Source organism: Leptonychotes weddellii, chromosome 4, assembly GCF_054177405.1.
Source record: "Leptonychotes weddellii isolate Sample4059 chromosome 4, ASM5417740v2, whole genome shotgun sequence".
NCBI lineage: Eukaryota > Metazoa > Chordata > Mammalia > Carnivora > Phocidae > Leptonychotes > Leptonychotes weddellii.
Genome location: NC_138372.1, coordinates 19,816,058 through 19,830,436, shown reverse-complemented (window position 1 = coordinate 19,830,436; position 14,379 = coordinate 19,816,058).

The following is a 14,379-nucleotide window of genomic DNA, read 5'->3' as shown; positions in this document are numbered from 1 at the left end:
GATTCAACAGCTAGTACTGAGCGCCTGCTATGTGCCAGGAAATGGGCCAAGCACTGTCAGAATTGCAGAGCTGATGAGACAAGTTCCTAAGTACTAGGCTAAAGATGGTGTTTATCGCTAACAAATTAAAAAATTAAATAACAAAGCTGTAATCCTGGCAGTTAGAAACTGTAGGTAATTTGTAATAGCTACCTGATTTTGAGCATCAACCATGTGCCAAGCACTGTAGGAGATACCTAAATGAAAATAAAAATGATCATGATCATAACCATAACTAAAAACTAGAAGCACACACTGTGTTGAGCAGTTTACATGTATTATCCGATTCTTTTAACCCACGTTCATTCTACAATGTTAGTATCATAGTATTAGTGACACTCATTATCATTATGACAGTTAATATTGCCCATTTTACAGATGAGGAAGCAGATGCAGAGATTTTTGTCTGAGATCTCAGAGCAAAGAGGTAGAAGAGCTAGTATTCGAACCCAGGTCTGCCTGACTCTAAAATTTGGGCTCTGGGGGGGTGGGTGGGGTGCCTGGGTGGCTCAGTCGGTTAAGCATCTGACTCTTGATCTCAGCTCAGGTCTTGATGTCAGGGTCTTGATCTCAGGGTCTTGAGTTCAAGCCCACACTGGGCATGGAGCTTATTTACAAAAAATTTAAAAATAAAATAAAACAAAATAAAAATAAATAAAGTAAAATTTGGGCTCTAGACCATTGCACCACACTATCTCTGCAAGGAGAATCAGCTTATAAAAATCCAGGGGAATTTGGCATGATCTGCATGGCCAAGTATACATCCAGGTAGAGGAAATAAATATCAGTGCTTTTAAAACCCTCCAGGGAAGTAGAGAAACAGAAAAAAACAACAAACAAAAAGCAATGTGTCTAGTAATTAGACACTAGTTAATTCCTGAAACAGAGAACCTACCCAAAATATTCATAAACTATTCTTTTCTGTCATTTAATTCTACTTAAAGTTGCCTGTAGAATTATATTTAAATTTAATTAGAAACTAAAGCTCAGAACTTCTGGTATCAAGATATACTTCCTTTAATTCTTATGTTATATCAATGTGAGGAAAAAAAAAAAACTATTTCACAAAAGTCAGTGTCAAGCAAATAAGTGACCTCATTAAGTATGGGATACAAGCTGTGCTTAGCAAACTGGGAGAAAAAAGTCCCCAGCAGGAGGCAGCCATCAGCCCTGAGCGTGTGAACACTCTGTCTGTGGTCAGGGAGGTATGCAGCCTTATTCCAGATGTTCAGATATGACCAGAGGCAAAATCTGTGTAACTAAAGAAGTGTCCAGAATTGGTTCTGTGACACACGGACTGGGAAGATCACTGCTGTGTTCAAACATATGGATATTTGCATTTCCATCTGCTTATTCACCCTCTGTCTCAACATAAAAATGCAAGAAAAGAAACTAATATTTATCAAGTGCCACTTTGTATATGGTATATTTTTGTCTCAACAATTCATTTAGTACTGTAGAAATGAGTTCAGAGAGGTAGAACTTCTATTATAGCAACTATAAAAAATTATTTATATAATTACCCTGTTACTAAAACAATAACTATAGCTTCCATTTATTGAGTGCTTATTATGTGCCAGGCACTGTGAAGGGCACTTCTCATCCATAATTTCATTTAATCTTGATGACAATCCTATGGTACAGGGACTATTACCCATTTTACAGAAAAAGAAATAGATGTTCAGGAGGTTAAACAACTTCCCAAGGCCATACAGTGATCAAGCAGCATCTGTTCACGTGTCTGTCTCCCCACCAATCACTGTAAATGTCTTGAGAGCAAGCACTATGTCTATTCATCTCTGTATTCCTAGTCTCTAACACTGCCTGGCGCAGAGTAGGCAGAATCCAGTAAACATTTTTCAATAAATGAAAAAGAAACAGTTTCCCAAGATAAGTGGTAGAGCCATCACTGGGATTTAGGTCTTCTGTCTTCAAGTCTAGTGTGTTTTCCATAATTAAATACTGCCTGCCTAAATCAGGATCCTGATTAATCACAGACATGCTTCTTTTACTTTAGAAATTCCTATTAGACACTTTTCATGTGAGTATGATAGAGCAATTCCACTTCTCAGTCTTTATCTTACAGAAATACTAGCACATGTGTTTAAGGGTATATTACTAGGGTATTCACTGTTGGTATTTCAGAAAAAAACTGAAAAATAAATGTCCATCAATGGAAGATGGTGCATGAGTAAATGGTACATCTATCCTATAGAATATCATACAACTTTTTTTTTAAGATTTTATTTATTTATTCATGAGAGACACAGAGAGAGAGAGAGGCAGAGGGAGAAGCAGGCTCCCAAGGAGCAGGGAGCCCGATGTGGGACTCGATCCCAGGAGCCTGGGATCATAACCTGAGCCAAAGGCAGACGCTTAACCATCTGAGCCACCCAGGCGCCCTAGAATATCATACAACTTTAAAGAGAGTAAGGTAAGTCAGAGAAAGACAAATACCATATGATTTCACCTATATGTGGAATTTAAGAAACAAAACAAATGAGCAAAGGGGAAAAAAAGAGGAAGACAAATCAAGAAACAGAATCTTGGGCCACCTGGCTGGCTCTGTCAGCAGAGCATGTGATTCTTGATCTTGGGGTGGTGAGTCTGAGCTCCACGTTGGATGTGGAGATTACTAAAAAAAGAAAGAAAGAAAGAAAGAAACTTAAAAAAAAAAAAAAGAAAAGAAACAGACTCTTAACTATTGAAAACAAACTGATGGTTACCAGAGGGGAGGGGGGAACGGGTGAAATAAGTGATGGGGGTTAAGGAGGGCACTTGTTGTGGTGAGAACCAGGTGATGTACAGAAGTGTTGAATCAGTACATTGTACACCTGAAACTTATATAACACTGTGTGTTAACTAACTGGAAATAAAAAAATAAAATAAAATAAAGAGAGTAAGGTAGACTTCTACTGATGTAGAACGAACGTAAGTTATTAAGTAGAATAAGCAGTTTTCAGAATGTTAAGTATGGCTTAGTGTGCATAATAATAATAATACTGTCTGCAACGTTTGTTACACACCTTGTTTCAGGCACCCTTTGAAGTGCATTACACACATTCCCATATTTCACTGAAACTAAGATATCGTTTATTGAATGCTTACAATTACTTGGACCTGTGTTAAACATTCTGATTTCGGAGATAAAGTCAATGGCTATAATTTCTCATGCATCTAATTTTCCTATCCATCCCCTCCCCTCCCAATCCCACTAAAACTTCAGTAAAGGATTGCATTAGAGCATAAAAAATGGGAGCGGGGACAGTAAATACAACAGAATTTTGCAGGTGGAAAAGCAGAAAAATGAGGGTTCTGGCAAACCCAACAATGCTGAATCCTGGGCCAGAAATCCTGGGTGCCTGGCAAGATCAGTCAGAAGACCATGTGATTTTTGATCTTGGGGTTGTGAGTTCGAGGCCCACATTGGGTGTAGAAATTACTTAAAATCTTTAAAAAAATAATAAATAAATAATAAAATGATAAAAATTTAAAAAAGAAATTTAGAGCACCAGCCAAGGAAGTGCAATAGCTAAATAAAAGTTCCATAAGGAAAGATTATTTTAAAAAGAGTTGAGGAAATCATAAATCATTCAAGAACATTTCCCATAAGTTTTCAGATTATCCAGCACAAGGAATGAGAATAGACCCACCATTAAGACTCTCACTGTGAGGGCGCCTGGGTGGCTCAGTTGGTTGAGCGACTGCTTTCGGCTCAGGTCATGATCCTGGAGTCCCTGGATTGAGTCCCGCATCGGGCTCCCTGCTCGGCAGGGAGCCTGCTTCTCCCTCTGACCCTCCCCCCTCTCATGTGCTCTCTCTCTCTCATTCTCTCTGTCTCAAATAAATAAAATCTTTAAATAAAAAAAAAAGACTCCCACTGTGAAATGTCAGAACTCTGTAAATAAAGACAAGATTCTATAAGCTTCTAAGGAAAAAGGAAACTGGTCCCATGTAGATCAGGGATCAGAACAGCTTTGGCTTTTCAACAGCAACACTGGAAGTAGAAGTGAAGGGAGGAATGCCTTCAAAATTCTGAAAGATGATTTTCATCCTAGGATTCTATACCTGGTTAAACCATTGACACCATCATTAAAACATGTGGATAAAAACATAATCAGATACATGAGAGGTTAAAATTTTTACCTCTTTTAAAAAATATATTTATTTATTTTAGTAATCTCTACACCTAACGTAGGGCTCAAACCCATGACCCCAAGATCAAGAGCCACCCAGGGATCCCTAAAATTTTTACCTCTAACGCATCCTTTCATGAGAAGCTACTGGCAGATATAGTTCACCCAAACTAGAGGGCCAGTGAAGATAAAAGTTATGGGATTTAGCACAAAGGAGAGCCAACACAGGAAAGAAGCAAAGGAAATTCCCAAGAAGCTGGAAGGAACATTCTAGGATGAAAACTCTGCTCCGGACATAGAGGGCTACCTATCTAGACTGGAGCATTCGTACTCAAGAGAGACATACCAAAGACAGTTGCATTCAAGAACTCTTAAAGTTGAAAGTATAGAGCCCAGGTAAGCCTGACTCTGATTCTTACCTTCATTCAGCTTGTCTTGACCAGATGGTGATGAAGATCCTATGCTCCCCAAACTGGGTAATAGGGCAAGTGAAAAAGGGATAGTAATACCATAGCTTTGGAGCTAAAGACGCTGTTGGCAGCCTCTGGCCACGCCAGTGCCCTCCTGCTCCCAGAATCATCCTGAGGGGCCAGTCCCTGAAAGGAGATGGGCTTCCTGACATCAATCATCAGAGTCCTCAGACAGGAAAACAGAGAGTTCAAAGGAACCGGGCCTGGTTTGTTACTGTAGAGATGGTGGTAGTCACCTTTCTAGGCCTTCCTCTCTTGAATTGCTCTTCACAGTTGAATCTGAAGGTTCTTGTAAAAGGTCCTCTGGGATAAGAATTAAGAATTAAATAGAATTGGGGTGCCTGGGTGGCTCAGTCGTTAAGCATCTGCCTTCAGCTCGGGTCATGATCCCAGGGTCCTGGGATCGAGCCCTGCATCGGGCTCCCCGCTCTGTGGGAAGCCTGCTTCTCCCTCTCCTGCTCCCCCTGCTTGTGTTCCCTCTCTGGCTGTCTCTCTGTCAAATAAATAAAAATAAAATCTTTAAAAAAAAAAAGAATTAAATAGAATTAAATATCCCCTGTGCCACATGGAGGGGATGATCAGAGGTGGGCAGGGAGACCTCCCTGTAGGGACCACCAACTGCAGATGACTGAGCTGTATATTGTAAACCAGATTATCTAGATTCTTCTGTTACTTGATATCACTGGCAGGAAAGAGAGGAGGGGAGGAGGGAAATATTATAGAATAAAAGGAAACCTAAAGACATAAAAACCGAAAGTAACATGTTGACCTCTTTTGGATCCTGACCCAAATGAACAACCATAAAAGGACATTTTTGAGACAATTAGGGAAATGTGAATAATAATTGAGTATCATGTGATATTAACTGCTGTTAATTTTGTTAGATATAATAATAGCATGTTTTTGTTTAAATCTTTATTAAGTTAGAGATGCATACAAAAGTATTTAAGTGTGGAATGGCATGCTATCTGGGATTTGTTTTAAAATTCTCCAGGAGGGGTGCCTGGGTGGTTCAGTTGGTTAAGCATCCGACTCTTGGATTCGGCTCAGGTCATGATCTTAGGGTGGTGAGATGGAGCCCTGCGTCCAGCTCTGCACTGGGTGTGGAGCCTCCTTAAGATTCTCTCTCTCTCTCTCCTTCTGCCCCTCCCCACCCACTCATGTGCGCTCACTCTCTCTCTCTCACAAAAAAAAAGTGTTGGGGGACAGAGATGAAATAAATTGGTGAAGTTTTGGTAATTGCTGAAGCTGGGTGATAGGTAAATGAGAGTTTACTATACACTTCTTTCTTTTTGGGGGTATGTTTGAAAATTTCCATAACATAATGTTCAAAAACAGGGGAACACAGTGCAGAAAATTTATGAATACAGATAATCAAAAAGGAAAAAAATATTATGCATAATCCTACCATCCATTAACATTTTGTAGCTCTTACCATTATATGCATGCACACATGTATATATGTATTTTAAAATTGGGATCATACCTGATATATTTAATACTCTCTTTTTCTATTTTATATATCATGAACTCATCCCCATGCATTACATTTTCTACAACAACATTCTACATATACAGTTTTATTCTACAGAGTTGCATAGTATTTTACTATGTAATTGTTTTCTATTATTACAGTAGGATATATTGGTTCTTTTGAGGTTTTATTTGAAATTATGAATAACACAGCAAAGGGTATCAGTCTTAATAGTTTTCCTGGAAAAAGTTCCTAAAAGAGGAATGGTTGGGTCAGATCTTAGTTTACTTGTACAAAGTAAAGGTGGAGGACTCACGGTCCTATCAACCACCTTGTGCTTTCATTCATCCTTGTTCTTCTCCTACTTCATTTTGAAATTGTACTCATCTTTATTTTTTATTTTTATTTTTTTAAGATTTTATTTATTTATTTGATAGAGGAGAGAGCGAGAGAGGGAACACAAGCAGGGGGAGCGGGAGAGGGAGAAGCAGGCTTCCCAAGGAGCAGGGAGCCCGATGCGGGGCTTGATCCCAGGACCCTGGGATCATGACCTGAGCCGAAGGCAGATGCTTAACCGACTGAGCCACCCAGGCATCCCTCAAATAAGTAAATAAAATCTTTAAAAAAATAAATATGAGGGGCTCGATCCCAGAACTCAATCCTAGGACTCCGGGATCACGACCCGAGTCGAAGGCAGATGCTCAACCTACTGAGCCACTCAGGCGCCCCGGAAAACCGTTTTAATTTGCAGTCCCTCTCTCTATAGGACTCAGACATAGACAGGTCCTCAAGGCTGCGCAGGGGGACATCAGACTGTCTTCCCCATGCAAGCTTTTCTGTTCCTCCCCATCAATATAAGCCCACCAAATAAACTCATGCAAATGGTAGGAGCCCTACAGAGCAGCCGCTGAGTCTTAGGAAGGTATGTCTGAAGGCAGCCTAGGTTAAAATCCAGTTCTGCCTCTCACAGCTGTAACCTTGGCCATGTTTCTCTGAGAGCCTGTTTTCTCACCAGTAAAATGAAGACAATAATATCTATCTCAAAATATTGTTAAGAGTTTAAAACACGATAGTTTATGTTTTTAGCACAGTGCCTACAACATAGTAAGTGCTTCATAAATGGTAGTGATGATTATTACCTGCAGACCACCTACCTTTTCAGGCACATCTAATAAAGACTGAATTTCGGAAGTGGGCCCAATCTATGGTCAGTCTGGGACCCACAACAGTATTTTGAGTGATTCCTTAAAAACAGGACACACCTTGTCCTGACAAATGAATATTGTTTACTTCAAAGCTGTCATCACCTTGGAGGCAGTGGGCTTATGCCAGGGATGTTTCCATTCTCCAAGCCATTACTGGGACACCCAATTCAGAAATGTCTGCAGGGTCTATGACACAGGCTCACTGGTAGCAACTCTTCATCTTTTTTTTTTTTTTGAGTGAGAGAGAGTGAGCAGCGAGGGTGCGGGGGTGCGGCACAGAGGGAGAGGGAGAGAAAAAATCCTAAGCAGGCTCCATGCTCAAATGTCCAGCACAGAGCCCAATGTGGGGCTTTCTCCCACGACCCTGAGATCATGACCTGAGATGAAATCAAAAGTCAGGGGCTTTACTGACTGAGCCACCCAGATGCCCTGTAAATCTTCATCTTCTACAAAGACAAATTCCAGTTTTGAAATAATCAAAGGTGGGATGCCTGGGTGGCTCAGTTGGTTAAGCATCTGCTTTCAGCTCAGGTCATGATCCCAGGGTCCTGGGATGGAGTCCCGAGTCAGGCTCCTTGCTCAGCGGGGAGCCTGTTTCTCCCTCTGCCTGCCGCTCCCCTTGCTTATGCTCTCTGTTAAATAAATAAGAATTTTTTAAAAGTTTTTGTTATTATTGTATATAGCTTTTCCCATGCTTTCCCTTATTCTCTCAGCCTGGATTATCAGAAGTGGCACTGTTGAAATAAATATAAAAAAAAAAAAAGGGGTGTCTGGGTGGCTCAGTCAGTTAGGTGTCCAACTCTTGATTTTGGCTCAAGTCATGATCTCAGAGTCATGAAATCAAGCCCTGCAAGGGGCTCAGAGCTGAGCATGGAGCCTGCTTAATTTTCTCTCACCCATGAGATCATGACCTGAATTGAAATCAAGAGTCGGATGCTTAATCAACTGAGCCACCCAAGTGCCCCAGAAGATTTGATGGTTCTTTTTTTTTTTTTTTTAAGATTTTATTTATTTGAGAGAGAAAGAGAGTGAGAAAGAGAGCCCAAGAGGGGGTAGGGTCAGAGGGAGAAGCAGACTCTCTCCTGAGCAGGGAGCCCGACGTGGGACTCGATCCCGGGACTCCAGGATCATGACCTGAGCCGAAGACAGTCGCTTAACCAACTGAGCCACCCAGGCACCCAGATTTGATGGTTCTTAATATTTACTTCCAAATTGCTTTCCAGTAGGTTTTTACTAATTTATAATGCCACTAGAAACACTTGAATAATACCCATTTCACTGCATCTTAAAAAAGCCCTAAGTATCCAAAAAAAACAGAAAAGCACTTTGTATCACAATTTTAATAAGTTAGGAGGTGGAAAAATATTTCCTCCAAACCAGTTTTGAGGTCAACTGGTTTGACTTCCCCCCTCCCCCACAAAAATCCAAAAAATTATATGAACAATAGCAAAAATTTGTTAATAAGTGTGTGATTTCTCAAAATAAGTACTTTGAAGGGAGTCACTTATTTGAATGTTTATCTTGATATATTTGTGTTTTTTTTTTTAAATTAATCTCATCACTTCACATTACACCTCCAAGGAAAACACAAAAACAATTTTAGTCAACTTGACAGAATGCCAGTGTGATGACTCATATCCTGTTCACCTCTAGAGTTCAGTGTTGGTTCTATATTGTCAGGCCCTACTTTGCTAAGAACTTGCCACTGCCTAAGGGCATCCTGGACATGTGGGTCAATCTCTCCTTTAAGAAAAGGGGAAATCATCTTTTTTTTTTTTTTTTTAAAGATTTTATTTATTTGACAGAGACTCAGCGAGAGAGGGGAACACTCAGCAGGGGGAGTGGGAGAGGGAGAAGCAGGCTTCCCGCCGAGCAGGGAGCCCGATGCGGGGCTCGATCCCAGGACCCTGGAATCATGACCTGAGCCGAAGGCAGACGCTTAACGACTGAGCCACCCAGGCGCCCCAAGGGGAAATCATCTTTTAAAGTGAAAGGAGATTAACCTTTCCTTCATGCTCTTATACCAGCCATACCAGCTAACAAGAAGGGCACAGACAGGGTGGAAAATTCCAGTCACCCTCACTCCCCTACTAAAGAAATGATCTTTTTCTTTTCTTTTCTTTTTTTAAGACTTTATTTATTTGAGAGAGAGAGAGGGAACAGGGGGAGGAACAGAGGGAGAAGGACAAGCAGACTCCCTGCCGAGCTCAGAGCCCGTCATGGAGCTTGATACTACAATCCTGAGATCATGTCATGAACCAAAACCAAGAGTTGGAGGCTCAACCGACTAAGCCACCCAGGCACCCCATGTTTTGTTTTGCTTTTAATTATTGTTTTTAAGTTACACAAGACATATACATTTGTTAAAAAAAAAAAAAAGGGCAAAAACAGCTATAAAATGTACAGCATTATTTCCAACACCAAGAAGTAGCTGTTAACATTTTGAAGTACTTCCATACCTTTTCCCCTGTGTATATGTTTTGTAAGTAATAGCTTATCATACACATTATTTTTAAACTTTTTTTTCACATAATAATAATTACAGGTTATATCTATAAATGGGACAGGTATAATTCCAAGTAATCTTACACATAACTCATTTAATCCTCATGATACCTATAAGGAAGGCAATATTAATATTCCCATTTACTGATAAAGAGACTGAGGCAGAGAAGTGAAGTAATTTGCCTAAAGTTAATAAATTAAGCATCTGGAATATTTTTCCATGTCATTAAACTCATTACTACAAATTTTTTTTTGCATGACTGCAAGATATCTCATTTGTGAATAAAGTATCATTTAATTATCCCACCTCCTTTTAGGAGACATCTAGATTATTTCCATTTTTTGGGCTATACACATCACTAAGATGACCAGCTTTAAACTACAACTTTGGGGCGCCTGGGTGGCTCAGTCGTTAAGCATCTGCCTTGGGCTCAGGTCATGGTCCCAGGGTCCTGAGGTTGAGCCCCGCATTGGGCTCCCTACTCAGCAGAAAGCCTGCTTCTCCCTCTCCCTCTCACCCTGCTTGTGTTCCCTCTCTCAATGTGTCTCTCTCTGCCAAATAAATAAAATCTTTAAAATAAATAAATAAATAAACAAACTACACCTTTGTGGGGCGCCTGGGTGGCTCAGTCGTTAGGCGTCTGCCTTGGGCTCGGGTCATGATCCCAGGGTCCTGGGATCGAGGACCTCATCAGCCTGCTTCTCCCTCTCCCACTCCCCCTGCTTGTGTTCCCTCTCTCACTGTGTTTCTCTCTGTCAAATAAATAAATAAAATATTAAAAAAAAAAAAATACACCTTTGTGCGCATCCTTAATTATTTCCTTAGGCTAAATGCCCTCAAGAACAGTTGCATCAGGGTGCCTGGGTGTGTCAGTCGTTAAGCACCTGCGTTTGGCTCTGGTCATGATCCCAGATCCCTGGGATGGAGCCCCAGGTTGGGCTCTCTGCTCAGCAGGAAGCTTGCTTCTCCCTCTCCCACTCCCCCTGCTTGTGTTCCCTCTGGCTGTCTCTCTCTGTCAAAATAAATAAATAAAATCTTAAAAAAAAAAAAGAACAGTTGCATCAATTTTTATTTCCTCCAAAAAGGTGCTCCTTTCTCTATGTTCTTCATGACCTTGAATGTTGTAAATTTTACCACTTTTGTCTATAGCAATGTTTTAAAATTCATTTTACCAGTTCTGAGAAGTAAGTTCAAGCACTAAAGCATGAGTGATTTCTCTAGAGTAAAAAAAGCCAGGGTCTAACACCTCCCCTTTTTCATAATCTCCTCCTGTTTTTTACAGATGCTAAACCTTATGGCTTACACACTAACTCATCTCAGAGGAATGAGGAGTGTTAACCTGGGACAAACCAGCTTACAGAGTCAAGATTCTTGTGGCATACAACTCAGCATTCACTAATTCACTCACTCATTTATTAAATAAATATCTGAAAGGTTATTATATAAGTAGTACTAAGCTAGGCAAGGGTCACGGGGTTCACAGAAATAAAATAGAACATTGCTAAATAAAACCCTTAGCACATTACCTGACACATATGAATTAATCAAGAAATCAATATTTATGCCAGGCACTGTGCTAAATGCTCAATGAGTGGATTATTTCATTTAATCCCTACAACAGCCTCTAGGAACTGGGTTCTTTTATCATTCCCATTTTGCAGATAAGAAAACTGAGGCCTAGAGAGGTCTACCCAGCTTGAGCAACATACTTGTGGTGGAGTTCACATTTGAACTCAAGACTCTAGAGTCTTAATCATTACGCTATACTACAAAACTATATATACATACTATAAAAAACTATATAAAAAAACTAAAAAAAAAACCCCAAAACAGTTCTTCCCTATAAGAAGCATACAGTCTTGTTAATAATACTGAAACTGAAAACAGCTAACAAGTATTAAGCACTTATATGCCAAGCACTCCATTAGGTCTTTATGCATATTGATCATTTAATTCATACGACAATTCTATGAAGTAGGTATTATTATATTCCTGTTTTACAGATAAGAAAATAGACATTCTGAGAGTTTAACTAACTTGGCCAAGACACGAACAACTATTAAATGGTAGTGTGAGAAGCCAAGATACATAAAGATTTACTACAGGGAGAACATAATGAAATGTGAAACAAAGGATGCTACTTAGTTGCCATCAAATGTCCGAAGTCAGAGGAAAGAGACTTTGTGACCTTCTTGTGGTCCAGGACAGAAAGGGAAAATACTGGCGGCAGGAAGGCCCTGTGTCGAAAGCCTTCACACAGGTTAGTTCACCGGATCTTCTGTGTGATGAAGGTATTCTCAGTTTGACAGATGAGGAAATAGATCCTCTGGGGGGCTGGTGCAACACATAGCTAGTGAATGGCATGGCTAGAATTGGAACCTAGTTGTCGCTCAAGCCTGAGCCCTTAACCACTATCTTAAATGCTTTCCATTGTTTGATCCTGTTTGTTTGTTTTAATCCTGTTTTTTGATTGTGTAGGAATCACATAAGCAGAGATGAGTGGGAAAGGCAAAGAGGATTAAGAAAGATAATACATACGCAAAAGTGTTGAGGTATATCCAAGGAAAAGGAAGCAGACCTGCTTGGTCATTCGTCTGGGGAAGGAGACCTTTGTCCATACAAATTTTATGACTAAACAAGCTGTATAAATATCTGTTTCTGCCAATTTAATTGGAGCTATTAAAGACAGGGACTGTATCTTAGCCATTGTTGTAACCCAGCATTCCTAGCATAGTGCTTAGCTTGTAGTTCCAGCAGAGAGGTTGGAAAAATAGGGAGTAGTCACACTGCATAGATCTCTGCATGGCAATTAAGGTAGTCCACAATTCAAATATCCTAAACAAAATAATAGGTACTCAAATCCAACAGGGTATTTAAAAGATAATATCATGATGCATTGGAGTGATCCCAGGAATACAAGGATGGCCCAGTAGCAGTCTGTCAATATAATTCACCACATGGATAGACCAAACGGTAAAAATCATGTGATTTTTTCATATACTTAATAGAGACATTTGGTGCAATAGCATTAAGATCAGGACTAAGTCATGGATGCTCATTATTACCACTAGTGTTAGCTAGGGTATTGGAGAGTCTGGCCACTTCTTTTAGACAAGAGAAAAGTGAAAGAGATATGTACTCTCTCTGCTTGCCACTCTTGCCGATGATATGATAGTCTATATGGAAAACACAACATAATCAGCAGGCAAACTATCAGAACTATAAAAGAGTTATTAATCAAGTTTGCAAGAAATCATCTTCAAAAATCAATAGTCTTCTTCTATACCAGGAATATTTGCCTTAAAAATGTAATAAATAGATAACATGATCTATAATAGCAACTAAACTAGTCTATGGCAAGGATCAGCAAGCTTTTTCTGTAAAGGTCAGATAGTAAAGAGTTTCTGCTTTATGGGCTGTGTGATCTCTGTAGTAGCCACTCAATTCTGTCATTGTAGTACAAAAGCAGTCATAGACAATATTTAAATGAATGTGGATATTCCTATAAAACTTTATTTACAAAACCAGACAGCAGGCTGACCTGCATAGGTGTAGTCTGCTGACTCCTGGTCTACAGAAATTGGCCTAAAAGCAATGCCTAAGAAGTTTATTAAAATTTTTTTCAGCGGTGCCTGGGTGGCACAGTTGGTTGGGCGTCTGACTCTTGGTTTTGGCTTGGGTTGTGGTCTCGGGGTCTTTGGGGCATGGGATCGAGTCCTGTGTCAGGCTCTGCACTCATCGTGGAGTCTGCTTGGGGCTCTCTCTCCCTCTCCCTCTGCCTTTCCCCACTGCTCTCTCTCTCTCAAATAAATAAATAAATCTTAAAAAAACCTTTTTTTTCCAACTCTATTCAGGGACATGAAAACCTGAATAAATGTCATAATTGGGATAACCTCAGCAGTGTAATTCATTTGTTTAATATTCAGAGTGACTACCAAAGGTCGGACATTGATTTGAGTGCTAGGGACATAGCAAAAAACAAAACAAAGCACTTTTCCTCACAGATCTTATAATCTAGTAGAGAAGCAGTAAATAAATAATCTTAAGTTGGACAGTAATAAATGCTATGAAAAAAATTAAATAAGATAAAGAGAGAGTGATGGCGAGTGAGTGTGCTACTCAGCATGGTCAGGGAAGGCTTCTCTGACATTTTAGCAGAGACCTAAAAGAGGTGGAGGAAGCCTGCCACAGTGAATTACGGGGAGTGTTTCAGGCAAAGATGTCAGTTCTCCCCTAAATTAATCTATATATATATTCAATGAAATTTCAATAAAAATTCTAGTAGTAATGGTGAGAAACTGAAACTTATCCTAAAATGAATATGTTAGAAATAAAAATAGGGGCGCCTGGGTGGCTCAGTTGGTTAAGCGACTGCCTTCGGCTCAGGTCATGATCCTGGAGTCCCGGGATCGAGTCCCGCATCAGGCTCCCTGCTCAGCAGGGGGTCTGCTTCTCCCTCTGCCCTCTTCCCTCTCGTGCTCTCTGTCTCTCATTCTCTCTCTCAAATAAATAAATAAAATCTTTAAAAAAAAAAGAAATAAAAATAAAA